This window comes from Micropterus dolomieu, linkage group LG01, assembly GCF_021292245.1.
Source record: "Micropterus dolomieu isolate WLL.071019.BEF.003 ecotype Adirondacks linkage group LG01, ASM2129224v1, whole genome shotgun sequence".
Taxonomy (NCBI): domain Eukaryota; kingdom Metazoa; phylum Chordata; class Actinopteri; order Centrarchiformes; family Centrarchidae; genus Micropterus; species Micropterus dolomieu.
Window position 1 is genome coordinate 10,390,457 of NC_060150.1, and position 27,667 is coordinate 10,418,123.

Consider the following 27,667-nt stretch of genomic DNA (forward strand, 5'->3'; position numbering starts at 1 on the left):
GAAATGCTGAAACACTTAGTTTTGGTAGAGCGGCTCACCAAAAACCAAATGGCTGCAGGCAAGGTCCCAAACAAACACCTGTCAAATGGAAAAGTAAACAATCAAATGTATTTTTCAATGATGAATTACACAGCGCAGGTCACTTGTGGGTTGTCTTTTCTTGAATCATTTGTTTAATCAGCACAAGTCTCCAATAATGAGACATTGAGGCAGCTTCATTGTTGATCCGCTTTGATTTTTAAGACCCCCAACTTCAAAGGCAATACTAAATCACTGCAACACCCCTTTAATATTTCTGTCAAATCTTGTCTATTGTGTTAAAAGGGGGCAACTGAGAAGCCCAGATGCTGCAAAATGTCCTGTTTGTGCTCCCGTAAATCACCTGGTGTGACCTTGTGGTAAACATTAACGCTAAATAGGCATGCAGAAGCAGTGCCCCTTTTTTTGTTGACATGCCTGCTCCTTAGAGTGCCGGTACATGCCACTTCCATCCCAATCCTTACAGGGTAACTCTTCCCTAGGTGGAGGTCAGAGGTCACACACTAGTAGATATACTTGCTCAAGACCACTTGTGTAGGACTTTTGCTAGCAACACAGAGCTGTGGCCTTATTCAGTCAAGACGCTGCAGCTAATCAAAGTCAAAAAGCAGAACTGTTCCTGAAGTAGCTGAGCATCTGCAGAATGGCACACTTTACTGACACAAAGACGACAAAGGAAAAAAAACAAAAAAACAGGGTGGCTTGGGAGAGTTTTGCCCACCCACACACTGACCCAGGAGCACAGCCACCAACAGTACTCACACTCTCCCACACATAAAGGCCATGAGACTCATGGAGACCCAGTGATGTTTTGACAACAATCCCAGCGTGATTTACAGAGCATGGATCAGAGTATTTCTTTCCCACTCTCTGTGTCCGTTCATGTCTCGCTCTCGCTGTCACACACATAGTTTCTCTCAGGTGATCCAGATCCCAGTGCTTACTGTGTCACGCTTGACTTTCGCATCAGGCTCTGGGACTACAGAGAGAGGCCAGAGGTTTTCCCAGGTTCAAACTTTTACATTCACTCTACAAAATTAAAAAACAAAAAAAAAATCTGTCATCCCGCTCATATTTCTTTCTTGCTTTCTTTTAAATTGTTGTCAAGCCATTAAAAAAATTAATAGGAACTCACCATGCAAAACAATGAACGTTCTCCCAAAAAATGTTGTTTCCCCCTTTCTCTCAACCCTTGTTATTCATTAACTAGTGCATGATTAGTAAATGAAGAACACAAAGCAGGTGATGACAGAGCTTCCGCCATAATCTATAGGCCTAATGAAAGGCCTTGGAAATGAGTTAACATATAGTGCATTATAGTACAATGTAGTATAGATCTTATATGTGATTTTATCCAAAACACCATAAGCTAGCAGTGCGGAGCCTGGGTGGCCCTGTTCAGTAATGAAACCCATCCTCCAATGATGACTGAGAGTCATGCTGTCTACAGTACAAGCCCTTTTATGGCTTTTTTATATGAACAGCTTCATAATAGGCGCCATTATTGAAAATTTAATTTGCAGAGCGCTGAAACGTGTTTGAATTTTCCACGTCACATCTAATTCAACATGGTTCTAACATGTTCCATCTGTCCAACACAGGTCTCGCTTGTAGAGTCCAGGTCTTTCCCAGTTGTTGTAACTCGTGCATTGGAGTCTGTATATCTTTACAGAATGGGTCAAGTTTGTTTCATAATGATGATTTTAATTTAATCTATCTAATGAAGCAAACTAGCAAAAAAGTCTGTGCTGCTGCTCTACTTGTGTGGTGCCCTTACCTTGTGCATGCTATCAGTTTGTACAGTAACTTGTTAAAATTGTCTCCTACCTGCTCAGCTAATTGCTTAATTAGTTTCAGGTGTGCTGTAGCCTGTAACTTCCTTGCACTTTATAAGCTCACAGACAACAGTGTACAGAAGGTTGGATGTTGATTCTGCTGACTGTCCAATATAATGCATGAGAAAAATCGCAGGTAAAGCCAGCTTTAAACACATCCGTTTATCCGATCACCGTATAAAGTTGACATGGCTAGCCACCATGAATTTATATTCACTTTCCTTTTTGCTGTGTCTCCACAAAATCCAGAGGGAAATATCGGTCTCTCTAGCTAGATTTTTCTCTCTGACATTTGGTGGTGGGCAGGTAGCATACAGTAGTTTTATCCCAGCCTTTTCACTGAAAACAGCCGGACACACTGAGTAAACAAAAACAGTAAAGCTCCGGGTTGTAAAAACCTTCACAATAAGCTCGAAGATGCTAAAACACACTGTTTGATTTCTTGCTGAGAGATCAGTTAGCTTAGCTTAAAGACTGAAAGCAGGGGGAAATAGCTAACCTGGCTCTGTTTAGAAGTATGAGGAAACAAGATATGTGTTAATTTGTAAACTTTAGAGGTTCTGGTAGGAGGTTTTTGACCATCATTGGACAGAGCCAGCCTAGCTGTTTCCCCCTGCTTTAGGGCTCTAAGCTAATCATGCCTGAGCTTCAGCTTCATATTTAGCGCATGAGGTGGGTATCAGATTTCTCAGACATTGAAATTATACAAAATTAGCATCTTGTTTGCAGCCAGTTTTGAAATATTCTGAAACCATTGTTGCCCTTGAACGATCTGCTGATTTGAGTATTTTGTGCACAACCAGGCCCACCTAACAGACTTTAATGGGCCACCCAGGGGTGTTAAATCGCCCCAGAACTTGCAAGCCTCTCTGCGCTATCCGGTCCAGCACAGGAGCCCTGCTGGAGACGCCTTTCCTCCTGGAGCCCCTGTCAAAATCTCTGCAACAGATCAGCCCGAGATCCCCTCTCATAGACAGATGAAAGTCTGCTACCGGTAAGTAGGCCATAAAACCACAGGGGGGGGGCTCGGTATCCGATACCAAAATATAACCATCCTCCCCTCCTTCCTCTCACCATGCCTTCACTGTGCACACACCCAGTGCATCCCCATGCAGTCCTCCCCGTGCAGTGCCTCCACCCTACAGACAATTTGGTCAGGAAGCCATTTGACGTCAGGGCACCCCTGTGGTGACCATGCTGGAATGCAGGATGGTTATAGGTAGACACACGACAAAGCAGAAAGACAAGATCAGATCCATATTGTTATGTGAGCTGCGGGGTCTCGGCAAGGTGTCATCAAAATTTCCCTCAATCATCACCCCACCCAGGAGAACTCAGACCTTTTGACTGAGCAATTGAATAAAGATGTGCACGTGTGGGGCGTGTGGATTCACAGAGCCAAGAAGGAAGCTCCCAACAGCTGTTCCTCTCATCGCCTTTATCTGACGAGGGGAAGCAATCTCCCTCTCTTAATTCTCTCAGTTTCTGTCTCCATCTCTCTCTTCTACTTTCTTCCCCCATCTTCCTCCCCATGTCATCATAGTGGATCAAGATCCTTGACCTGTTATCCAGTCAAGCTGAAAAAGGATGTTCCTGATGAAGGATGGGGGCGCGTTTCCGGTGTGTGTGTGTGTGTGTGTGTGCGCGCGCTGGTGCATGTGTGTCGTCTGTATATCATCATCATTTCCTACTAGACTCCTGGGCTGCATCAGGGATAATTACAGCACCATTGATTGTCATGGTGGAGCTATAACTGTATTTCCTGTCACACTTTTAGGTTTTGAGTTACACCACACAAGAGACCCCTTGAACTCAACCCCTACATAAAGTGTAGTGATTCCCCTGTTTTGCATTTTGCGACACTTGACTCCTTGAGTGAATCTAAACTCGATCTGTGCGTGGACACACTTTCCCTTCACTCCCTGGCAGCCGATTATGAATTTGCAGAATATAAAGAGCCCTGCCAGAACAGAAAATCTCTGTGGGATGTGAGTTATGCCAAGTAAAATGCTGAGGCTGCAGACTAAGCTCTACAATACCGTCACTCTTTATCTCAGCCCTTAATATGATTGGACACTTGGTACAGTGACAGGCAATTAATGCATTAGCCAGTTGAGTGACGTTGAGTAACAGGTGAGTCTTCGTCAGTTCTCGGTTGTTACAGAGCTGATGTTTTCCGGTGGTGCCACTTTCTCTGACGACATTTACCGGAATGGGCGCACAGTTCCAGTAGTCCGATGTTAAGAGCTGGGGTGGGCATAGGGGCTGCTTAGCAGCCTCTGCCAAGAAGTACACGCCAGTGAGGTAGAGGACTGTCAACACCTTGGCTGTTTTGAGCTCGCTCAGGAGCCTGTGGCACAGCAGAGGCGCAGTTAGGGAAACCAAATGTTTACTGGCGAGGTTATATTTAGGTGCTGCTCGGAGTGATTAAGTGATTGTTGACTAACCCCTTGAAGCATCAAGTCATCGGTTATGTGCCAGATCACCGGGGTTGAAACTTAGGCCAGTGTCATTAGCCCAGTTACCTACTACGTTGTTGTTGTTATTTTCAACAAAGATCTCAATCTAGGAGATTTTCATGGCTCCGTTGTTGGGTTGTAGCACAGATAAGCCACACATGGAAGCCATTTCTGCCTATCTCCCTGTATAAGCCTGGTTCCTGTATCTAGATTGTGTAGCAGGGTGTTGTTCATTTTCATGGGGGGAGAACCACATGTCCAGTGAAGCAACTGCAGTTAAGCACATAGCCTGTGGATATAAACAACCTAATAAGCTATCATCACGTTGGTGTCTTGTGGAAAGATTATGGATTATTACAACATTTCTTCCTGCGTTTCTGCCTCCATGCCAGCAACATTTATTTCTTTTTCTGATTAATTGGCAGAAAAGAAAACCACCAAATCCTCCTCTTGTTTAACCCATGCAGAAACCCACTACTTTATGAAATAAATGAGGAAAAATAGCTGCGGGTCATCAGTTGCTCTTGGAAGATGTGAGAATTTCCCACCACTTTGGCTGTCTTTTATTATCAATTCTGCATGCACACAAGAAGGACAGGTGTTAGAAAAGTCGCGGTTCAAGGAACTTACAATATGTCTCAATTGCTAAATAGAAAATGGCACTAGTTGAGGTTCTCTAAGCTTGTCTGTGATTTGGACTAACACAGCACACTGATTATTTTGTTCAACTTTGAAGGCTGCAAACTGAAATTCTTATCCACTTACTGAATAAAAATGCACCTCAGGACCACATCTATACTATACATAACCCATACAAATATGCTTTTAAAGTTGGGGGATTCTATGGCTTTAATTAAAAATGTGGAATTTCTTAAAAACACTACTTAACATGCCTTTGAAAAAGTTTTCTGGCCGTTTCCAAGCTCCTAAAAAGACCAGCCAAACCTTTTCACTGATAAAGTTTTACGGTTTCAAAAGAAGGGGGAACATCTCAGATGTTACACATTTCAGACTTTTTGGAGCGGAAGCCTTTTGATCTCCAGACTTCTGCCATCTACTCCAAGAGCATTGATCAGCTGGAGCGAGCTTTTATCCAAACAGAAGGTTGACCTCTTTTTGGAGACTCCAGGTTTCTGCCTGCTGCTGCTGCTGCTGCTGCTGCTTCTTCTGTGGACTGAGAGCTAAAATGCAGATCAGAGAGCCCCACAGTGGGAATTTCTAAATGTTCTGTTCGGTTCAGTTTGGCTCACTTTAACTCTTCTGTCCTGACTTCTTCAACTCTGTTCATTACAGTTCTATTTTTATTCTATTCTTTTCTATTTTTGCCTTATTGTATTAATGAATCATTCTTATCATTGCTCAGTTCCGGACAATCAGGAAGGAAAACTTGAGTATGTCATACCCTGAATGTGATATGTGAGAACAACACGTTACCTTGATTCAGCGTCCGAGGAAGTTGTTCATTATGCTGCCCTTAAACACACCCAAACTTCCCCCCCATATCTCACATGTGAATGACTAAGTGCTTCTGCTTGTGATGCAGGAAGGTTGTTGTTCTGGGACACCCAGGCGGGGATGGGTGAGGGCCGTGAAAAGCTTTTCAGATGCGTGGCGTCAGGTGGCGGCTGAGATGACCTTGATTATTCCCAGCATTAACGTGACCAGTTTTGGAAGGGCATGGTTGTGTGTCAGCAACCGGGAAGTGAAACTTTACGGCCTGGACATAAAACCTATGGAAAGGAGGTCAGGAAGTCCATTACAATAGCTGAAACTGCTTGCAGGAAATATGGGCACTGTACTGTGACTCAGCAAAATCTGCTACGGTGATTGAGAAATGCTGCCATTTGAAATGGGACGGGGGGGGTTATTCAGCATTCTAGCCCTTTCAAGATAATAGTGGAGTCTATCTTTCATAGGGAAATTGCAGTCCATTTGATAAGCTTATCTTCCTTATAAATGCCTTTTTAAGGTATTGTTGCTCAAATGACATTTACTTTGATTTCTATGACTTCAAAGTAAAAGTTGGAGGTCCTCCGAGTTTCAGTCACAGACTTCAGAGCTCCAGAGCTTAGGTGCAGTGAAAGATGATCCATTTGATGTAGGAGGTTTGGTTAGTTGAGGAAATTAACCTGCTGGGGAGATCCCTTGATCTGCTGCTTCTACTTTAGCCTGTAATGAGCCGTGGCAATATGAGAGTTCTGTGTCAGAGCGGGAAACAAGGTCAGGTTGCGTAGATTCATTCACCATCCCACTTGCAACATCCCATGCAAGCTGAACTTTAAAAATGACACCACTCCATGTATTTCGAGGTATCTGTTAACATATGGACTCTGGAGTGAAGTATCCGAACTGCAGATGGCGAGACAGGGAGAGAAATCAAGAATCTCAGAGGAACTCTGGGAAAGGTCTGGGTGTCTGTTTGATGGGAAGTGGATCCCTACATTTGCCCTCTTTGGCTCTGGATGTCAATGTTACAACCCCATTCTGTCCTTAGTGCAGATGACAGATAGCCTGACGAGGCTCGTGGTCAGTAGGTCAGAAACCTGTGGGTGAGTATAATCATAATGCAGAAGCCACAAAGGCATTTTTGGCTGGGGGAAAAAGTTAGAGCAGTCCAAGTTTGTATCCAACTGTGTGTGACAGAGAGAAAGACAGACACAGCAGGAAAGCATGCACAGACACACACTTTTGGGCCGAGCCTTGATGTAAAGCAAATCAGCCAGCTCAGTGTCCTGTTTTAGCCCAGTCACGGTGAGCAGATAAATCAATCTTCATCAGTATGGCACAGACGGCAGTAGACTCGCTAGAGCAGAGAATCGCAGATCTGGAGATGATCGCCTGCTCCAGCGGTTTGCTCTGTCTTTGATGAGTTGACAATATGCTTAGTGTAGTTCCAAGGATCGGGCATTGAGTTCATAAAGTCTGGATAAATACAACCATAACAACAGACATCCTAACATCTGGTAAGTTTGATGGCGAAGGAAAAGCCACTAAACTTGCTACAGCTCGAAAGTATTATTAAATATAACACTAAATCTAAATTTGTGACAGACAATTACACACCCACCGAGAAGTTATTCATTAGCAGTTGCATTGTTGCATCATGCTCGCCGCATTGTTTGTTAAGTTGCACAAGACGTAAACAATTGGTCAGATGGAAAGTGGGTTAGCTGGCCAACTGCCATCCAAGTCAAGCTGAACCAGGCCTTCATCTCCATCACCTGGTTATTTGGACTGGGTTTTACATAGCCGTGGCCTGCAGAAGACCCCCTCACAGGTCTGGCGAGAGCGAGGGAGAGCTTTTGTTGAACCGTGAAGGAAATGCTGAATTGGACTTTTGTACTGGGCTAATTTAAGAGAGCCCTGTTGTTTTAACACCATTCCAAGGCCCTGGACTGTTTTGGGTGGAGGAGAAAAAAAAGAGAAGCAGACAGAGAGATTCTTAACCCACTGCCCTTGGGATACCAGTCTGCATTCCTGCTCTTGGCTTGGCCACAGCAGGACCCCTGCAGTGGGTGAGTGTGTAGACTCTCATTGGAGAGGCTCCTGTTGCACAGTAAATGAATTTCACTGTATTTATTTAAGAGTATAATAGCATTAAAAGTAGTCAAAGTATATTTCCACCCAACTGTGCTTGTGCCGATTTGTAATATCTGCATAAAAAGTTGAAATGCCAGAAAATGTAAAGCAGTATCACAAAGTATTTTATTATTATGTTTGGCTGTGGTGGAAAGGTTGCTGTAGGACCTGTTTCTTCTCATTTAATTTCCGGCAGTGTAGACGCAGCATCTGCATTTTGTTGCCACACACTGCTACATACCTACATGCTATCAGAAAGCTCTACAAATAAAGAATTAAAGTGGTGGTTAGTCTGCCCACACACACATGGTTTAAGTGGGCAAACAAAAAACAGCAAGAAGGTCGTGGGTTCAAACCCTGGTTGCCCCGGCCTTTCTGTGTGGAGTTTGCATGTTCTCTCTGGGTGCTCTGGCTTCCTCCCACCATCCAAAGACATGCAGGCTAGGTGAATTGGTGTCTCTAAATTGTCCTTAGGTGTGAATGTGGGTGTGAGTGGTTGTTCGTCTATGTGCGGCCCTGTGATGGACTGGCGACCTGTCCAGGGTGTACCCTGCCTTTTGCCCAATGTCAGCTGGGATAGGCTCCAGCCCCCCGCGACCCTGTACACAGGATAAGCGGTTGACGATGGATGGATGGAAGAAAATATATCTTACGTCCTCTACAAAAGCCTCACTTTAATGTTTTACTGTGCCCTCAAACTCAACTTCGATCCAGGGTGAACTATCTCGTATATTGGATGGATTGCTGTGACATTTGTTACAGACATTCAAGACCACCAGTAGGTCAAATGCCATTTGTGGTTCCGAGACAACTATTGGATTGATTGTCTTGACATTCTGTACAGCAGTTCATGTTCCCAACGTGATGAATTGTAATCATTTGGCAAACTTCTAATCTAGCGCCACCATCAGATCAAACTTTTAATGTGTCCAATACTTTGGTTCATGACCAAATACCTGCAAAGTCATGACATCCCATGAGCCTCGTCTGTACTTTGAGTTTCGTATTAATTAGCAAGTGATTGGCTAAATATAAAATAGTGAGCAATGTTAGTGCATACTGTGTTTGGCATGCCCTGTTAGCATTTTGCTCAAAGCACCCCCATGCTTAAGTACAGCCACAGAGAGCCACTTGAGCTGCTCGCCGTAGACTCTTAACGTTAATATTAAATAGTTTTTAAAGTTTAAAGGACAGATGGCCAGCTAGCTCTAGCAAGCTAACCAATAGCTACATAAATAAAGAACGATAGATAGATGGTGGATCTGGAAGCTTGAGCTGCCTGCTGAGCTCGTCAGTGGGCCGATGGGTTTTCCCAGAGGAAGGAAGCTTGAAGTGCTATTAGGCTTCCTGGACCTTCTGGTGCTCCTCACTGTGTGTGGGAGCCACATATCTATACACACACATACACACACACACGCAGAAATTGAGATGCACACACAGATTCACCACGACTCAACTCTCTTTTCCGACCTCCAGCCAAATTCTTGTTATTGTCATCTTTTCTTGTTGTATGCTCCTCAGCAGGTTGGCACACATGTCCCCTTCAGTAATACAAGGACGAGTGGTTTTGTCACATTGTAAAGTCATCAGGAGGTGGGCGAAGCAGCAGGGCTCCTCTGCTGGCTCCCATGTCTGACTCGTTTCCACCGGCTTGTTATGACTCTAACAGTCACATCCTACCCACTCACCCCACGGGAAGAGGTGTAGAAAAGCAGACAGGGAGGAACAAAATGGAATGAGAGATGTAGAGGGATAGATGAACTACTGAGAAAGGGTAACAAACATAAATGCGAGGTGATGATAAAAACAGATCTGCCGTGCATTTGAAGCAGAAGGATGGAAGTCTTACCCTCCAATGTTAGATGAAAGTGACAAATCAGAAACAGAAAGTGCTTTGATCACTGGAGCTCCATCTTCAAATAAAAATTTTGGGCTTCAATGGTCCATTTTATCTCCAGTTTTGGATGATCTCCTGACCTTTAGAAAAATGTATCCATGTCATTTAGATTTCTGACTCTCCAGGAAAATTATCACAAAGCCAGATTTGCCGGTACATGCACAGGTCTATAAGAGAGGTCACTGCCTTGCTCATTTGCACCTTTCAGCAGTGAGAGCCGCTGTGGTTTTCCTCTTATCCTGAGTTAACTAATGCCAGCGCTCAGTTCAAGTCCTCCCATCAGTAACAGCCTTTAAACAAATGTTTGTAGTTCATTTCGGTGCTAAATCAAAGGGGCCTAAAGCAGCAACAAGCTACTTGAACAATGGAGCACTCCATCAATTTGCAACAAAATGAAACACCCTTTATTGCGGCATTGTAACAGCCAACACGTTTCCAGCTAATGGCCAGCTATAAAAGATTTTATGCATCTATGTTTTATATTTTATGTTGCCTGTCGCCGTCAAGTATTCAATGAAACAACTGAGACTTTTGCACGGAACCAAGTGTGGTGCGGCAGCCATGTATAACCGTTAATTAGGGGTATAAAACATGTTTTGAGCTCTCATGGTTGGTCAATAGTGGTTATTGCGGTATTGCTACTTGGTAAACAGTCTCTCACTGTTAGTCAAATGCTATAGCTATTTCATTATTTATGGAGGCAGTTGCTGAAACTTTGTATTTTTTTACGGAAATCAAAAAGGTTATGATGGCTAATTGATTCAGTCAACCTCTTTCTGCAGAAGAGTTAAACATTTTTGGAAACACGCTTACCACCCATACCACCAAGTGCATGTCTGTATGGTAAACATGAAGCTACAGCTAACAGCAGGTTGGCTTAGTTTAGCATAAAGACTGGAAACAAGGGAAAACAGCTGGCCTGGCTCCGTCCAATGGTACCTATGCCTGTTTGTATGCCCATGCACCTTTTATGCTCAATTACTGCCACATTAAATCTTGTTTGTTGTTGTTGTTGTTGTTTTATAGGGGGTTAGTCTTCATGCTAAGCTAAGGTAACCCCTATTCTGCTGGTTGTAGGTTCATATTTACTGTACAGACATGAGACTGATATCAATCTTCTCATCTAAAAAAAGTGCATTAGCCTGATTTGGCTGATTGGCAAAACTATTCCTTTAATTCAGAAATCAAATTCACTGCAGTGCACTCATTGACTGTCTGACCACAACTTTTGAGTTCAAAACCTATAGTCTGGTGGAATCGATGTTAACTAGCTAGTTCGACACATAATGTAGTGCCGGAGGAGCAGGAGCTGGTTCAGCACAACTTGGCTGTATGGACTCAACTCACCACTGCGCTCATATCCACATGTGGCTGAATTATGTGATGTTGCGCAGTAAGTCAGTTAATTAGCAAGTCTAAGCATCATAAACCCCAGTCTGGCGGTTGCTTTGACGTGGCCTTCATGATGGAAACCACCATGCTCTTCACAGAGACGTAATTATGCAAGAACAGAATCATGGCTTCGAACACTGGCTGCACCAAACATCTAAACTGGTTTTACAGTAATCCCTCGAGGTCAGGCAATACAAAATATTTAAGAGAATTGAATTGCATTCAGCAGTGCTACCTTGACATAAGTTAATAAAAAAACTGGGCTCCAATGACAAATACATTCAAAGTCACAGTGAAAATGAAGCCTGTGAAAAACTGCTGAGCCTCCTGACACAGCATACCTTGTAAAACAGGACTGCAGTAGCAAGGAGTCATCAAAATGTGCTGCTTGATGCTTTGATGGGTTTTCTCAGCTTGACAGAGGATGTTGTGAATGTCCACAAGTGTAAGTCAGCAGGTCTGACAGAATTCATATGTCTTTACTTAATTAAAGTTTGTAAAAAAAAAATTAGTGGTGCTACTTGAGCAATTGTAACAGCCTTAATTTAACATGAATCACGGCAATATAAAAGTAACATTACTCAGATGGAGATAAGATTGCATGGACTAAGGATATTGTGTCATTAAGTGTATGAATCAGCACAAAAGCCTACTTTTGAATAATAAAATCTTAATGCTTTACTGTTCATTTTATTTTTGTCCAAAAGTTCTCCTCTCTGTCTCTAGGGGGCATTGTGGTTTCATCCCTTCTGCCTGAGCTGTAGGGAGGCGTCTGCAGGGGCTTGTAGCTGCTCTCACATTACAGACACTAAGCTTTTGCTCTTTGCAGCAGAAGGCTCCTTCGAGAGCAGGACGCTGCTGTTTATGCCAGAGTTAAGCAACTAACATCTAGATTACAGTGCACATGTTTAAAAAATATCCAAGTTTGAAAATCCTCAATTAAACTAAAGACAGATTTCAGAGAGTGAGTATTTGGCTGATGCAGACACCATCAATATGATGCTTTTAGTCCTGGAATGCTGAACCACTTGGCCATCTTATACTGTTATTGAATTTTGATATTTGTTTCTGCAACTCAGAGCAGCTTTTTTTTAAAAATGGCATATTTTCCTGCCGGGCCATTTTGTCTTTTGATGTTTCTCCAGTGGATCCATCTGCAGGTGGACATGGCTGTTGCTCTGCAGTACCTGTCCAGATGGGGTCAACAACTTGCAGAAGACGTCACCACGAGAAATATTCAGCAATTATAACAGTTATTTGTTTTGGCAAAGATTGTCATGTGACCATCTGGAAAAACATATGTTAGAACTTTCTTGACATTCAAAAATCACACAAGGAAGAATGCATTGTGATAAACAGCAATTTCTAGTACTGACAGTAGCCTCAGTTGACCGGAATACAGTGCTTTCATAAGACTGGTGCATTTTGGGTAAGGAGAGTGATAATGGAGTCAATTTACATGTTTACCAACTATCCGTCTATGTAGTTTACGGTCAACTCTAGGTTTGTTTTCTCTGGGTTGGTGAAAGGTATTCTGGGAAATGTATGAAATCACACAACTCCTGGAATTGAACATGTTTCCAACTCTTCATGTGTGCAGTCGACTTAAATATTTTGTTTTACATCAGAATTAGGTGAAAATGTTTTATTTCAGGTGATCAGCGAGTCAGTTGAGATAGCTTGAAACACACGGAGAGAGAAACAGGCAGAGAGGTTGAGTTGTGGTGGTGTAGCAGGGAGAGACAGGCCTATGCTCTGTCCACAGCTCCCTAGTGCCTCTTTCGAGAATTGGACAGAGAAGAAGAGAGAGGGAGGGATATGTGTGTGTGTGTGTGTGTGTGTGTATGGGGTGGACTAAGCTGACACACGGTCAATGTCAATGTCAAGATATGCAAGCTGTAACCCCCTAACAGTGTCTGCAACACGGGGACAATGCAAGACAAAAATCAGCAAGCAAAGCAAATGTTTTTCTTTGAGAAAGTCAGTATTGTTCTGATTAAGCAAGAGTTGATCAGTTTACAGGAGCTGATGTGCCTATGGGGCTGCTGTTCAAGATATGTGGTGGTGAACCCCTCCTGCTTGGTGCCATCATTAAATAGATTTTTATTGCATGTATATTGCTGTACTGAATGAATACTCTGGACAAACGTTTCCTGCTGAAACTTTATTGACTTTATGGTGGCTGCTTTTGTATGTTCATTCGGAAGATACAATCCTTCCATATAGGGTGCTATAGGCCCATGAAATCTTGGTAATAATAGATAATGACGAGATAATGCATCCTTGGTGTGGCTTCAGGTCTTATCTGAGGCAATATTAGTCAACATTAAACTTAATCATCTGGGAGGCTTCTCACATTCCTTAAAAGGCGATGACTGGATTAAAATTACAGTAAATTGACTTTATTTCAGTGATGCTCAGTAAAAAAACACCACTCTGCCTCCATCACACCGGTAAGGAACATATTTCAAATGATTACTGAAAATCACGATAGTGTTTGTCTGTACCTGGTGTAGTACGCTGCCCAAATCGTAGCGGGGAACATTTAGTCTCCCTGAGGCGATTCATAGCTTTATTGCCTGCAAGAAATTTCCTGTGTTGCACTACACCTGTAAGCCCTGTAAGTGTGAGGTGAACATTTTGTGCACCCACGCACAGATGTTTATTAACTTCTTCTCTGTAAGAGATCCGTATGTGAAAGTGCATTGAGGTGGTGTGGACGTGTCATTACTGATCAGGTGGACATGTGGCTGGATTTAGTTGTATGTTGACATTCAAGTATGTATGTTTTTCAATGTCAGTCACCTCAATGTTTTGTTTTTATAATGTGCACCTGGTTCAATGTCCATCTGTTGCTCAGGTCATCTCAAAAACACCTCGGCGTCGCTGATCGTATCGCCTCTCACTCTGTACGTTTGACGAAACTGGCCGCCAGCAGCAGCAGCGAATTATTATGCGGCCAGTGCAGTCCTGCTTTCCAAAAGAGCAGATTTTGTTACGTAACAAAAGCCAAGAGCTGCATGGAAAACCTATTGCTGTTCCCAGTCGTGTTCCTAATCCTCCCTGCAGTTGGCCTTAAGCCCTTTTAGCCCCGTTGACAGCAGTCAGCCAGGGGTTGTCATTAAGATGAAAGCTCTGCGACTCACCTGGTTACACAGCTGTCTGTTAGGAGGGAGAAGGCATGATTACAGAGTGGAGCTGGTCCTCCCACGTTTGCTAGCATGGACCAACACAATTTTCAAGGAGGCCGAAGAAACCAGAGTTTCCACTGGTTTTCCAGGCCACAGTTATTGTTGTTGTTATGCTGATGTTGATGCTTTTTGTAAAGGGGTTTTGCACATTCCAACAGGTGTTAACCGTAGGGCTTGTGCGACCTTTATAGGCTGCTGTTGCTTTGCTCTTCCAGAGCACAAGGTTACGTTACTGCAACGCTGGACTTGAACCTGAAGTGTTTCATCTTAGTCCTCAGATGTTGTCCCGGTCTGTTTCTTGTCTGGGTGTGCGATGAATTTCCAGCAGCCAGGCACTGGGTTCACTTAACCTCTGAGTCCATCAACTTCATAGTTAGTTGTGAAAAATGGAAAATACACTTAACTGTGCATGCAAAACCTTAGAAAAGACTTCAGAACGTATCAGAAATCTGCATCTACATTAATATAACACAGTTGTGATTCTGCTCATGCATTTGCTGTCCTCTGGTCCAGGCATTAGAAACAGCAGAAAATTGAGACTGGAGGAGCTAAGCGGGAGCTTAATTAGTAATAGCAGTCCTAAAATCACTTGATACATTAATAAAAGTAATATTTATAATTTTTTAGACTATAATACAAGTCAGTTAGTTAAACCAACGTTAAATGCATGCATATTTAAGTGAGCAGTGTATCTTAATATTATTATATACACACATATAATAATATACACACCTTAATGTCACAATCATTCCATAGGTACGGTGGCACCTCGCTTGGTTACTAGCTGCCAAAACATTAAGGTCAACTTGAAGTTGTTTTTTTTTGTACTATTAAAAATAATGTATAGTTTTAATACAAATTAATCTTGTTAGACTCACTTTTTAGGCAAAAGTTTGAATGAAATAAAATAAAAAGGACCCCCTTGCGATGTGTTGTATATTTAACACTTAACCAAATAATAAAGGTACCGGGTATTTTTACTATGACCATAATGTACAAACGAAAGAGTGTCATTTACCGTCACAATGATTTTTGAGAAGTGCTATGAAAACATCCCAAGGCATTACATGTGCCTATCACCTAATTAAAAAAAACAATTACCCCTTTCTGTGTTTAGCCAGAACTGCTGTAGCTATATTCAAGATCGCTAATCTGTCGCATGTAACAAAAAGCAAAGCTTACAGCTGATCACTACCACAACAAGGTCAGTGTTTGATTTGGAAATAGCAGTAACACAGGCCTACATTAGTGAACTCATGCTCCGCCATATAATCATCATCCCAAAGGAACACACAGAGGGACGTCCTGAGTGTTAGAGTAATTTGGCAATTGGACGAGAGAGATTTGGCGCTCTTACCTCTGTTGACGTGGGCAGGCGCTGTTGAGAAGGGTCCCCGTGGCCTCATGGGAAAAGCCTTTTGACGTCAAAGTGCGTTCCAAGCCCACAGATAGTGTTTTTATACGAGCTGCCTGGGTTTGGGTTACAGTAAAGAAGGGGAAATTGCAACCACAGAGCGAAGAGGAGGGGAGCTTGAACTTCAGCCTGGAAGCCTCTCTCCATTTCTCAGAGCTCTTTGCTCTTCCTTGTACCTACATAGAGGATCATCCCTAGCTTCTTTTTCTCAGGCCCTGCTTGGCCTTTTCTCACATTTTAGGGCTAGCTCTACCTGTGTTTCTTACCTTTTTATTATCAGCTTTTCACCTCAATTCCTCTGTTTTTCAGCTTTTTTTTAGCCCATTGCTTAACTTTTCTAAAATGTTCTCCCTTGTTCCACTCCCCACCTCTTCTTAGACATCACACTTGTTTTCCTCTGGTTTGTAATTTAATTTCTGTGCTTTCCGTACTTTTGTTTCTCTGGAAAGCACAGCACCAATTTTTTTTTTTAACTTGGCTCTCTCTCTCTCATCTCCCACTCACTTTTTGCTTTCCTCCAGGTGGCTGTATGCTGAAGGTGGTGCATCTGAGCGGTGACAACTCCAACTGTTTCTGCCGGGATGCAGCGGTGAAGCATAAACAGTGCTTGAGTTAGCGTAGGGTGTAAAGCCGTTGCCAGCTGTTTGCCTGTTACCTCCCCTGCCTCTCTGGCCCTCTTGCAAAACACATGCATAAATACTGATGCATGAATGCACACGTGCACCCTAACATCTACTTACATACATGTACATGTGCACACCCACCAGATTAATACACACGCATGTGTTTGTGTGTATTTATGACTTCCGCAGCACAAATCTTTGATTACAGATTGTGCAGCAGAGCCGACCGCAAATAGATGGTTTTGTGTGTTAGCAGTTCTACAGAAGATAGTGTTTAAACTGTAGTCCTGAGTAAAAGATGAGGTCCAACCACATGTAATAATGGTCCAAGGATGGTGAGGATCATAACTTTCTTCACTACAAACCTGCAGCGCCCTGCTTTCAACACTGATGCCTTGATGTGTACCGGTCATAAAACAACACTGATGTTCAAACAGCAGAGAGAGGAACAAGTAAGTTTGTTAGTGTGTACTTGCTTGACCTATAGCAGTGGTGACCCATATTTCTACCTGTGCAGAGGCATGAGGAGGAAAAAATTTTGGTAATAATCCCTCACATCGCAGGAAAATGTTTAGACTCCAGAAGATCCTGTTCCCTCTTCATGGGCCTACATCTAATGAAGCTTGATGCTTCACGTCTTTCATTGTTGCGAATTTCAATTAATATCATATCTTCCAAATGATCTCCCTATCTGTTAAACATTAGCAAACTTATTAACACAAGTGAAATCTTATAAAGTTGATATGTCAAAATTGTTAGCCAACAGTTGCTTAATGGCACACCTAGCAGATATGGAGAAACATCATCATAATTACCAGTATTCACTCTCCTTTCAGCCACCAACTCTCCTTTCCACCAACTCCTGATGAAGATGTCTGTCAGCTGTTTGGCGCTGAGCAGCTGGCGTGAGGTCATAAGAGCAGTTCCTGTAAAAATCTTGCGCCTTGTGTAACTAGACGAGCGGTGAGGCTGAACCAAAAGTTGTGGGCTGGAGAACCAAAACAATAAGCTGAAAAATGCTAAAACACTGAGAGGAACTGCAGAGTCAGGTGATCATTTTCTGTGGGTTTGTCACAACAATCATCCTAGCTTTTAAAGCATCACAGTGATGGGATACTTTTCATCTTCAACAATCTCAGAACTGGAAGTTAGTAATCACAGTGCTCACGGTGACGTCAACACAAAGCCCTTTTCAGGCCCGAACCATCTTGCCTGTACAGCATCTACAGTTAATGCAAACACAATAAATCCTCCAGTGTCTTCAGCACAGATTTCTCACTCTACCTCTCAAGTTTCACAATTGATTCTTTTATTCTTCTTACACTCTGCTCTCCCACAATGAAAATCGACGGAGGCCTGCTAAGAGCGTGGCCATCTGTAACAACAAACAGCAGAGCCCTGTGTTCTACCAGTTGCCCATTTTGCTGGCGTGTGCTTGTTTTCTCTATTGCCCCCTCCATCTCAGCTCGTTGAAAGTTAGTGGCCGGCCGTTTATTTTACAGCACTTTGCCAGGAATGTGCGGGGGGCACGCACCAAAAATTGCCATTGATATTCAGCAAAATAACATTTGGCTTCTTTACCAAAGGAGATGAGAGGGGCTTTTTTTCCAGTGACAAAGGTAATTTGCAATAAGGTTTGGATTTCGACTGCAAAGTCTCCAGTCTGTGTGGAGAGGGTGTGGGTGGCGGGGGTTAGGTAATGGCAAAAAGGTGAGGACAGGCCAAAGTAAACACACCTTTTTACAATAGAACCCCTTTCTAGCGCTGGCTGGCAGGGGAAACTGCTGGTATAGCTGAAGCTCAGGAAGTGCTTCTCATGTGTCATGGGGGGTTAATTGTGTTTTGGTGTTATCTTAGAAACAAGACCCCCCATAAACCCCTTCAATGCCCCATAGACTGCTGCTACACACCTGGACAAACACAACAATACGGAATTATGAATTACGATTGGATACATACTGTAGTGTGCTTGTACTGCTTGTAACTCGTGAGCATTATACCCAAGGCCACACAGTATGCACAGTCTGTCCTTCTTAGCAGAGAATACCTTCTAGAAGCTTCTGTTTATTTCCAAATCAGCTTTCACATTCGGCTTGTTCTTCATTTCATTCCATCTCTCCTTCCACATCCTGTAGCTCTACCTGGACCCACGCCGCCTCTCAGTGGGAGTGTGCTCCAGCCATAATGATGGCCTCCGTATGTAACGTGTTAAGACAACTGTGGGAAGGGGGAAATTGCTGTTCTTGCACCTTGCATTCTTGGCCTCAGTGTATCGGGGCAGCTCTCTGCGGCTTCCAGGATCATGAGCTCGTGCTCAACAATGACCGCTGCCGGCTAGGTTGCGTGTGTTGGGGAAATTTCAGTTGGACAGTTATTCTGAGAGGAAAGACACCTTGTGTGCAAAGTTGAGATCTGCTCTGACTGTTGAAGGCAGACAATTGCATTCTGTTTTATTAAAGCAAAAGCCAGGAATGTGAATAACACATGGGACTGGGATGATAGCTGGTATTATAATCACTGCAGGTTATTAAACAAGTTCTTTAGCCTTTTCATTGCCTAAGGAAACATGTAATATAGGGGACAAATACTAATCAGAATCCATTGTTGTAAGAATCTGTATAAGAACATGCAGTAGGGCTGCAAGTTATGACCATCCTTTTGATCAATCATCTATAAAATTTTAAAAAAAGATGAAAAATGCAGCCTACAGCCCAAGCTGATGTCTTTGAAATACTTAGTTTTGTCTGACCAACAATCCAGACCTAACAGATATTCATTGTACAGTGAGAGAAAACAGAGAAAAGCAGATTATCCTCACATCTGAGAAGGTGTAATCTGTGACTGGCATTTTAGCTTGATAAGTAAGCTAATGGATTGCTGACCGTTCATCATGTTGATACAATTGATTAATTGACTAATTGCTTTGGTGCAAATGAATGCTTAAACAATCTTGAAAATCCATGAATGTCATGCTTTTTTCAGCAACTGCAAAAGCTGTAGAGTTATTTGAACTTGCATGCGTTCTCTCAGACCCCTGCCTAACATGCATTTGCATTGCATGTGAATGTAAAACCTCATCAAGATGCAGCAGATTCCCACGTCACCTCTCTTCTGCAGAGTCAGATGTCCATAGCCCGACATGAATTCCTCACTGCTTTGATTTTATCTGTAATTTATTGATTGTTGAAAGTTGCAGCGTTGATATGGTCATCCTCTGCACCAGGAGAGAGCAATAACTCAGGTCATCATTCTCCTTCTTGGAAAGACCTCCCTTTGCCAAGAGTAAATACGTGGCCGGGAGAAGAGTTGCTCAGTGTGTGATACAACAACATCGCCAGCCAACTATCTTCTAGCTTCGGTGAGCATCTCCGAGATTGTGTGATGCCTGCAGAATGTACAGACAAGCAAGGTACACCACAAAGAGTACTGGAGCGGAGGAGGGAAATTAATCTTAGAAAAGTGAAAGGTGGAAAATCCTTCCCCTGAGGCGATCTCTACGTCACTGATGTCGATTGTGCTTGTACTGGCTTGGTCAAGCAGACGTCAGTCCTTGGCTCTGTCTCACATATTCTGCTTCTCTCTCTATCTGCGGTTTACATGCCTTGTTGTCCTCCTTGGCCCACACAGGCGCTCCATCTCTCATTCCTGTTTTCATTTCTCCTCTCTCTGTCTCTCACACACTCACACACACACACACACACACACACACACACACACACACACACACACACACAAAATGATTTACAAGGATAGGTCTGGCGCTGGGGTTTCTCACTCTGTGCTGACGTAGGAGGCCGTGAGATTCTCATCGCTGCCCCTGCCCATTTATCATCTGCAGCGGGACAATTGCATAACTCTGTTTACACGCAGGAGAAGAGGAGCGTTCTAATGTCGACGCCTAGTTTCCAGCAGGGGACGGTAGCGAAAATGAAGAAAACCAGAGGATTCTGAAATATGCAATCGTGCTTGCGTATGTACCCCACTCTGAAATACACATGTGCTGTATGCCCAAAAGCACGCATACACACATGAACATCAAACACGCTCTTGAAGACACTGACAAACACAAAGAATTACACTGCTTGCACACTGTATATGTGTCTTCTAGCCTGACCCCCATTCATAATACCATTAAAATGAGACATTTTAATGAGCACGTTGAGCGGAGGAGTGAATGATGGTGTCTCATGTCTGCACGTGGGCTTCGCTGTAAGCCATGCATGTGTCTGGACGGACAATCCCATATTTTTGTGTTTTTGCATGTTTGTGCCAGGGACTGTTTTTCTTACCTCCCATACTTGTGTAATTGATCGTCATGATTTGCACAGTAATTATCTAAGCGCACATTCTGTGGGACTTGCCGTATTTTGCGTGGGCCGTCATCAAAGGAGGATCACTAGTGCGGGAAGGGAGAGAGGAGAGAAAGTTAAAGAGTCACTTAACTCTCTTTCTCGGTAATAACTTGTAAGGCTGTCTATCCCATCTGTTATGCTTGCTCTCTGATTTTAATTACCTATCCTCAGTGTTTTTCCTAAGTGAGAGTTTATACCCTTGCTCACTCCGGATCCACTTGGGACACATTTTAGTTCCTTTTTCCAAATACCTCACATAATTTGAAGCATGAGAAAGAATGGGGAGTTCTGCCCGGTGCTATATCTTGCACTGCAACACATATCTATCATAACAAGTCAGTAAATTTGGTCTTATAAGAGTCTTATAATAGTCACAACAATATAATTAAGCATAATTTCCACTACACTAATGAAGTGTTCTACCCTTTTTTCAAATACATTTTAAAGATAATGACATTTAAACCTTCTGAAGCAAGTGGACGGTCTCACCCCACTGGATACATTTTTCAAACTAAGAGATGACACTGTGTTGGAACAATGAGGCAGAAACTCATACAGCATTCAGTGTTATGGTACCTAGCAGACTACCAGAGGTCACTTCCCTCCTCCTGGTATGTGTGAAGGTAATAAACCCAAACTGAGTGTAACTGTCAGTGGGAGCTGCTGGCCCCTGATTCACTGAACCAGTGTTGTGTTAAGGCCTCAACAGGCTCGAGCCTCATCGAGTGCTGAAAAGCTGAATAAACATCCCTCTGCGCAGTGCAGGGATACATTCATATTTGTTTTATTAATGAAATAAAATGTGTCTAAGAGCAAAGCTGCATCAGGAAGACCCAGGTAGTGCATATTTGTTTGAGAGGACTCTGATTGCTGATATGCTCTCAAGAAAACCAGACCCTGGTTGTCACTGTTGCTGCCCAGGCTCAATTAGGGGCCAAGCCATTTCAGGTAAATATGTTGCAAAGATGTACAGCTTCAGCGCTGGTTATGTAACCACAGTTGCGGACGCCTGAGGCATGGGGCACTTTGGTAGAGGAGAGGAATGTGAAGCTCACAGCCAGACCATCAGACACTTGGGAAAAATGCTGAAGCTTCACATGTCAGAGGATGAGCCTTTTCATACTAAGATGTGATTTAAAGTTCTTGCCACCTGTCACAGTCTATATTTGATGGTCTTTGAGTTTACCAAAGTTTCACACAAACACTACACATCACCTCGTTTGTTAAATTATATATTTGCATTTTATATTGCATGCTGCCTTCGCAAGCACTATTCTTTATCAGCTGGATGATCTGCTGTCCTCAAGCTGCATGGGCCAAACAGAAGCCACTTTCTCGAAAGCAGCCCGTTACATAAGAAGCAGCCACGTCTCAAATGGCGTACTAGAGTGTTTGCTGTTGACCCTGGCATAATGTCCATTAATAGGTATGCCAAGTCAAAGGGCAAGCTGTCACCACTTCTGGCCACTTAGACTCTTTCTGAAAGAAAGCTCCATAAATCTTTAACTTGCATTTAACCCTAAATATGTGTTCCTCCCGGTCACCCCTGTGTGGTTGGTTTTCAAAGAAACGTATTAGACGTTTATTTCTCATCTGCAAGTTGTAAGTTATGATGGTCACGGTGCCTATATGCAATATTGAACACACATTTTATGAAATACACTGAGGTGAATCCAGCTCAAAGCCTTTATCACTTACTGATCTCCCCTGAATTTGGATGAGCAATGTGGAAGAGCTGAAAATCATACATATGTATAGATATACAACCCTTTCACCATAAAATAATATTCCCCCAAAAAACAAAACCCCGAAGGGTTTGTCTTTACATGTTTTTAAAATTTTTTTACAATATGTCAGTAGCCGTATGGTTAAGCTTAGAGAAGGATCATGGTTATGGTAAATGTACTTAGTTTAAATTTGACAATTTAAAGGAATTTCAGGTATATAAATTCCGACATTACAATGGTAGTTGAGAGAAAAGGCTGGCAAGTTGACCTGGACGTAGATCCCTGTGCACGATGACCATCGTCATTGGTATGGGTCAAGTAAAAAGAACATTAACTGCAGGTCTGCGAAGGGATGCAAACTCTTGTTTCCCACAGGATAATTGGACGTGCTACACATCTACCCGCCACCCAAGTAAATCCATCGCTTGAGTTTAAAGCAACATGTATTTTTATCTTAAACAGCTTCAAAATAATGTTGATGGTACACTGACTTGTAACAGGGAGAATGGCTTCACTGCTGTCATTGCTACTCAGCGCTTGCTATTTGGCTATGTGATTAGTCGGAAAACATGATTTTCTGGCCTTGGCTGGACAATAAAGTTGTATTCTATTCTATTTAGCATTGGAATCCCGTGCACAAAACCTTTTGCGACAACGGTGTAATGCTTTATGGTAAGCAAACAGGTCATTCTTAGAAAGGAATGTACAGATACCATGGCAGAGATGAAGAGACCAAAAAAGACGTTGTCGGATGAAGCAAGGAAGAGATAAAGACAGAGTGACCAAACAAGACCGGCCAAGAGTAAATGTCGGACTGGCATTTACTTGGCGTAAGCTTAAAGAGCTGGAAGGATGCAAAACATAATGAAAATAATCATTAGTTAGTAGTTCCAAATGAGCTTCACCTCAAAAACTGCAACAGTAAAATCCTGCTTTTACATTAATGCATGAGTAATAATAATCTGATGATATAATATATAATAGTACAGTTACAAGGGCCATTTTTCTGCATTAAATGTTTTTAGTTGTTTTTAATATTTTAAGTACATTTTCTTGAGTAAAAGTATATAAGTATTATCAAGTAACATATTAAATACAGTACTATTACTTGTAACAGTATTTTTACTGTGTGGTATTACTAATTTTACTTAAGTCAAGGATCTGAATACTTCCTCTACTGGCCACCACTATTTCCACTAACCCACATAAATCCTGCCTCATGGCATGGAACAGTAAAAGCTGTTAACCTGGCACCCAACAGTTTTTCTAGCAGATCATTACTTTAATGACATTGGTATTTAGCCTGGGAAATGTCACTTGGTTTTTAAGATGTGTTTTTTTTCTGTGACTCCAGCCCAACCTTGCATGCATCATGCCCTAACTACGTCATAAGCTGTGCTTAGTGATGCTAACTGCCCTGCTGTGCACCCTTGGGTGTCTCATAGTGAAAATAATAACAGCATTAGCATTCACACGCGACCTGTTCCCGAATTAATAAAGGTGACTTAGTCTATTGTGGTGGTCGGTGTGCAACAGACTAGTAAGCCTTTAGTTTGCCATGGCATATGATGTCAGTTTCACACGCACACACTGCATTGTGTGCCTGGTCCCTGCTGTGGCTCCCAGCTGTTTATGAGACCATTTCCCAGGCAAAGTCAGAATACTAATGGAGTCACCTAACCACTCTACCCTTTAGAGACAAATAGAGCGAGAGACTTTGAGATAAGAGGAGAGAGAGAGTTTTATAGAGGATACTTCAAGATTTCTTGAAGTAATTACAAGCTGCAGCTACTATCAAAGCCATATTTGACCGTGCTCAGAGAGTTTATCAGAAATAAACTTAGACCGGAAGACCGTACAAACAGACGTAGCTCCCAGATTAATATCCCCTTTCAATTCTTGTGAAAAATGCCCAATGAACAGCTAACAAGTTTCCTCTTTTCTCTGTTTTCTCTCAATGCTGGTATTCATTGAGAAAAAAAAGAGAAAAGGGGAAATCCTTCTTAAAATGACCACTCTGCCAACTTCCCCAATGACATAATCATTTTTCACAATCATCTCTGAACTGAACCGAATTCGGAACACGAGCAAGAGAGAAATCCCCCCTCTCCCTGAAGTGCCATAACTTCCCAACCACAACTTCCCATCTGATATCAACAGTGACGCAAGTCTGGAGCTCATCACACCTGCACACCACCCTAACGTTTCCATGGGAGAGGCTGGTCAGAGGACGGAGGCTGCAGCGAGGAACAGGAAAGGGGCTTTTTGATGTAGCTTGTTAATGATGCCTTGGCTCATCAGGAAACAAAAGCAATGAGGGCTGACTAATGCCGAGCCACATGGTGTGATTCAACTCTTTGGTCAAGAACAGAGGGCACTATGACTCTTCCAGTTATTGTTGCACACTTCCCGGAGGTGGATGTGCTGAGAAATACCCACAGTCTCCTAGTTACCACATACAAATTTTGTGCAGTTGAGCAACTCAGTCTGCCAAGATTATTTGAAATGTGAAATAGGAAATCCTGCTCACCAACTGTGCAAAGTACTTTTCAGCCAAAAATTATTCATGTTTAGGGTTTTAGTGTCTAAATCCTGATCGGTCAACGGTCCACTGACTTCCATCTGTGAATAAATATAGTTGTTTGCAATTTCTAGCTCCAAACCTGACCCCAGGTCAGATAGCAAGTTTTAAAATCCAGGGTTCAGTTGTTATTGATGAACTACACCCCCCTTGATAAGTTATGGTCATTATGTGTTGTGGGCAGGGTCACAAGGGGTCCCATCTAGAAGATAGACTCACAGATCCTGAATCCTGACTCACTAACTCTCCTGTCATTTCAGATCCTTCACCTCTCACCTTCCCTGCAATCATCTCATTCCCCTCAGCCGATTTTCCCCAGGTTTGCCCACCTCCTCACCTGCATCTCATTCCTCATTAGTCCCTCAGTACTTATACAGCCCCAACTTCATTCACTTTTTGTTTGTTTGTGTAGTGTGCATTGCCTACCTTTCCAGTAGACAGTTTTGCTTGAGATTTGGTCTTTACAGGAAGATAGAAATAGACATTCAACTAAAAATGAGCTGAACAAAGATTGGTAAAAATAAACATACAACTAATACACATACAAGTAGGTGAAAATGCATAATAATGCAGGTGTTGTCTATGATAAGGTCCCTATTATTTCAGTTGATATGATTTAGTAGTTCACCTAATGCACAAGCTACATGTACATACACCGACGCCCACAAACCAAGAACCTGACCACTGTTTTCTTCATGAGAGAGCAGAGGGCATAAAGTCCTAAACACACTTCCTCATGTGTATTTTCTTTGAGCGTTGGTTGAAATAAACCCGTCATGTTCAAGAATGAGAAACAAAAGTTCTCCTTTCATGAACCAAGAATCCGAGGTAACTGGAGTCATATGGGCCCATCTGTTTCTTTCCAGCCGAGCTAGGAGGGAAACCAGTTTAGTGTCAGCGACGGATTTCCATCAGATCTCATTCTCCTCTATAAAACCATTAGTTTCAAAATAGTTTGCTAAAATCAAGTGAGAAAATGAAGACCTGAAAAAAGGTTATTTGGCACACATTTTTAGTTAATAAGCAAATCAATGAGCATTGCACAGATTGACCATCATATTGTTTTTCTTTTTGCATTTGTTTATATATTAAAAGCTGAATTCATTTTTGGACAATTGGTTGAGTACATTCTTTTACCCTCTGTCTTAAAATGTAGAAAGTTCAATAAAGGGTCACATGTGTCTTTTTCAACATCTTACGTAACCCTAATCCTGACCTTTGCTCAACCTCTCCCACATTTTTAAACCCAACCCCGAGATGAACACCCTGTTAGTTTCACATAACCCTACTGTAGAACAAAATAATGTTGCTATAGTGTAGTTTCATGCAGTTTCATGTTCAGCAGCTTAAGGGATACCTGCCAGCTAATCAGACAGAATTTTCTGTGTCCATGGAATAAATTCTCCTTTTCGTATTGGATTGCTCAAATAAAGTGTGATAGTTTAGTTTTGAGTGGCTACTTTCTATTGACTGGAGCCTGTGAACCTTGATGCTCATATATCTAACCCAGTGGAGGCTTGACCACTTGTACTGAGTGGTGACTGGAGCCTTAAATTTTCTCTAAAGCTGGGGTCAAGGGTAAGACAAAGATCAATAATCAGGGGTGTTGTTAAAACTTTCTTGTTCAGAAGACTGTGTTGACACAAAGAGCTCATGTTTTTGTGAATTACCGTCCAGTATGGTTCGGATATTTTATTCTATACACTGACTGTATTACTATAAACCTTGTGAAACCATTGAAGAATTGCCACTTGAGCAGTACTTTTAAATCCAAAATGAGGCCTCATTTGAAACCTCAACAAGTTAGTGTCAAATAGTTAGTAAGCTGAGAGCTTCCTGAAATCATCTTAAATGTCTCAACATTTCCAGAAAACTATGAGGATGTACAGCACAGCCTCGAATCACTGCATATAAGGAGCAATATTAGCTTTGCAGTTATTATTTTGACTGACAGACAAATTGACTCGTACCTTTGGCTGGGCACCTCAATGCAAAACTGAGAGCCAACATCTTGACACGAGAAGGATGCCGGGAAGGGAAATCGCTTTCCAAAGCAAAGAAAACTCAATAGAAAGAGCCTCTTTTGCTCACGTTTTTGTTAGCGCTGGAACCTGGACGATCGGCAGGGCTGCAGAGACGGTGGAATGCATAGTTTCTGGACTGAAAGTGGAGGCTGGCGGAGAAATCCCTCAACTGCTCCAACAGTCAATCCTCTAAAGTCACGATTTAAACACAAAGGCAGCAGGTATAATACACATTGCAAGATATGGAAGAAAGTGATACACTACAAGGACTTTAAGCATGAGAGTAACATTATCTAGTAGTTTGGATTATTCACTTTACTGACTTGTTTGTTGCCAAATTTAATGTTATCTTAATTGCTAAAGTAACAGTAGCCACTCTTTGCTTTAAATCAGTATCAAAAACAATGCAGCTGCTCTGCCTTGACTGCATTCCTTTAATTAGCAGGACTTCTGTGTCAAATTTATGGAGTTATTCTTCCATTACAGCCTCTCCATAACTTTCCGTTACAATCTGAAGGAGGGGAAAATGTGCGGGCTCAGCATTGAGGCAGGCA

The 27,667-nt window shown here is 42.4% G+C and overlaps 1 long non-coding RNA gene across 1 annotated transcript; it reads left to right on the forward strand.

Moving 5' to 3' along the window:
- Positions 1-1,941: 1,941 nt before the first annotated feature.
- LOC123977292 lies at positions 1,942-25,855 on the forward strand. Its single transcript, XR_006826624.1, has 3 exons — positions 1,942-2,010; positions 2,678-2,868; positions 25,350-25,855. It is a non-coding gene; the product is annotated as an uncharacterized LOC123977292 (long non-coding RNA).
- Positions 25,856-27,667: the final 1,812 nt, after the last annotated feature.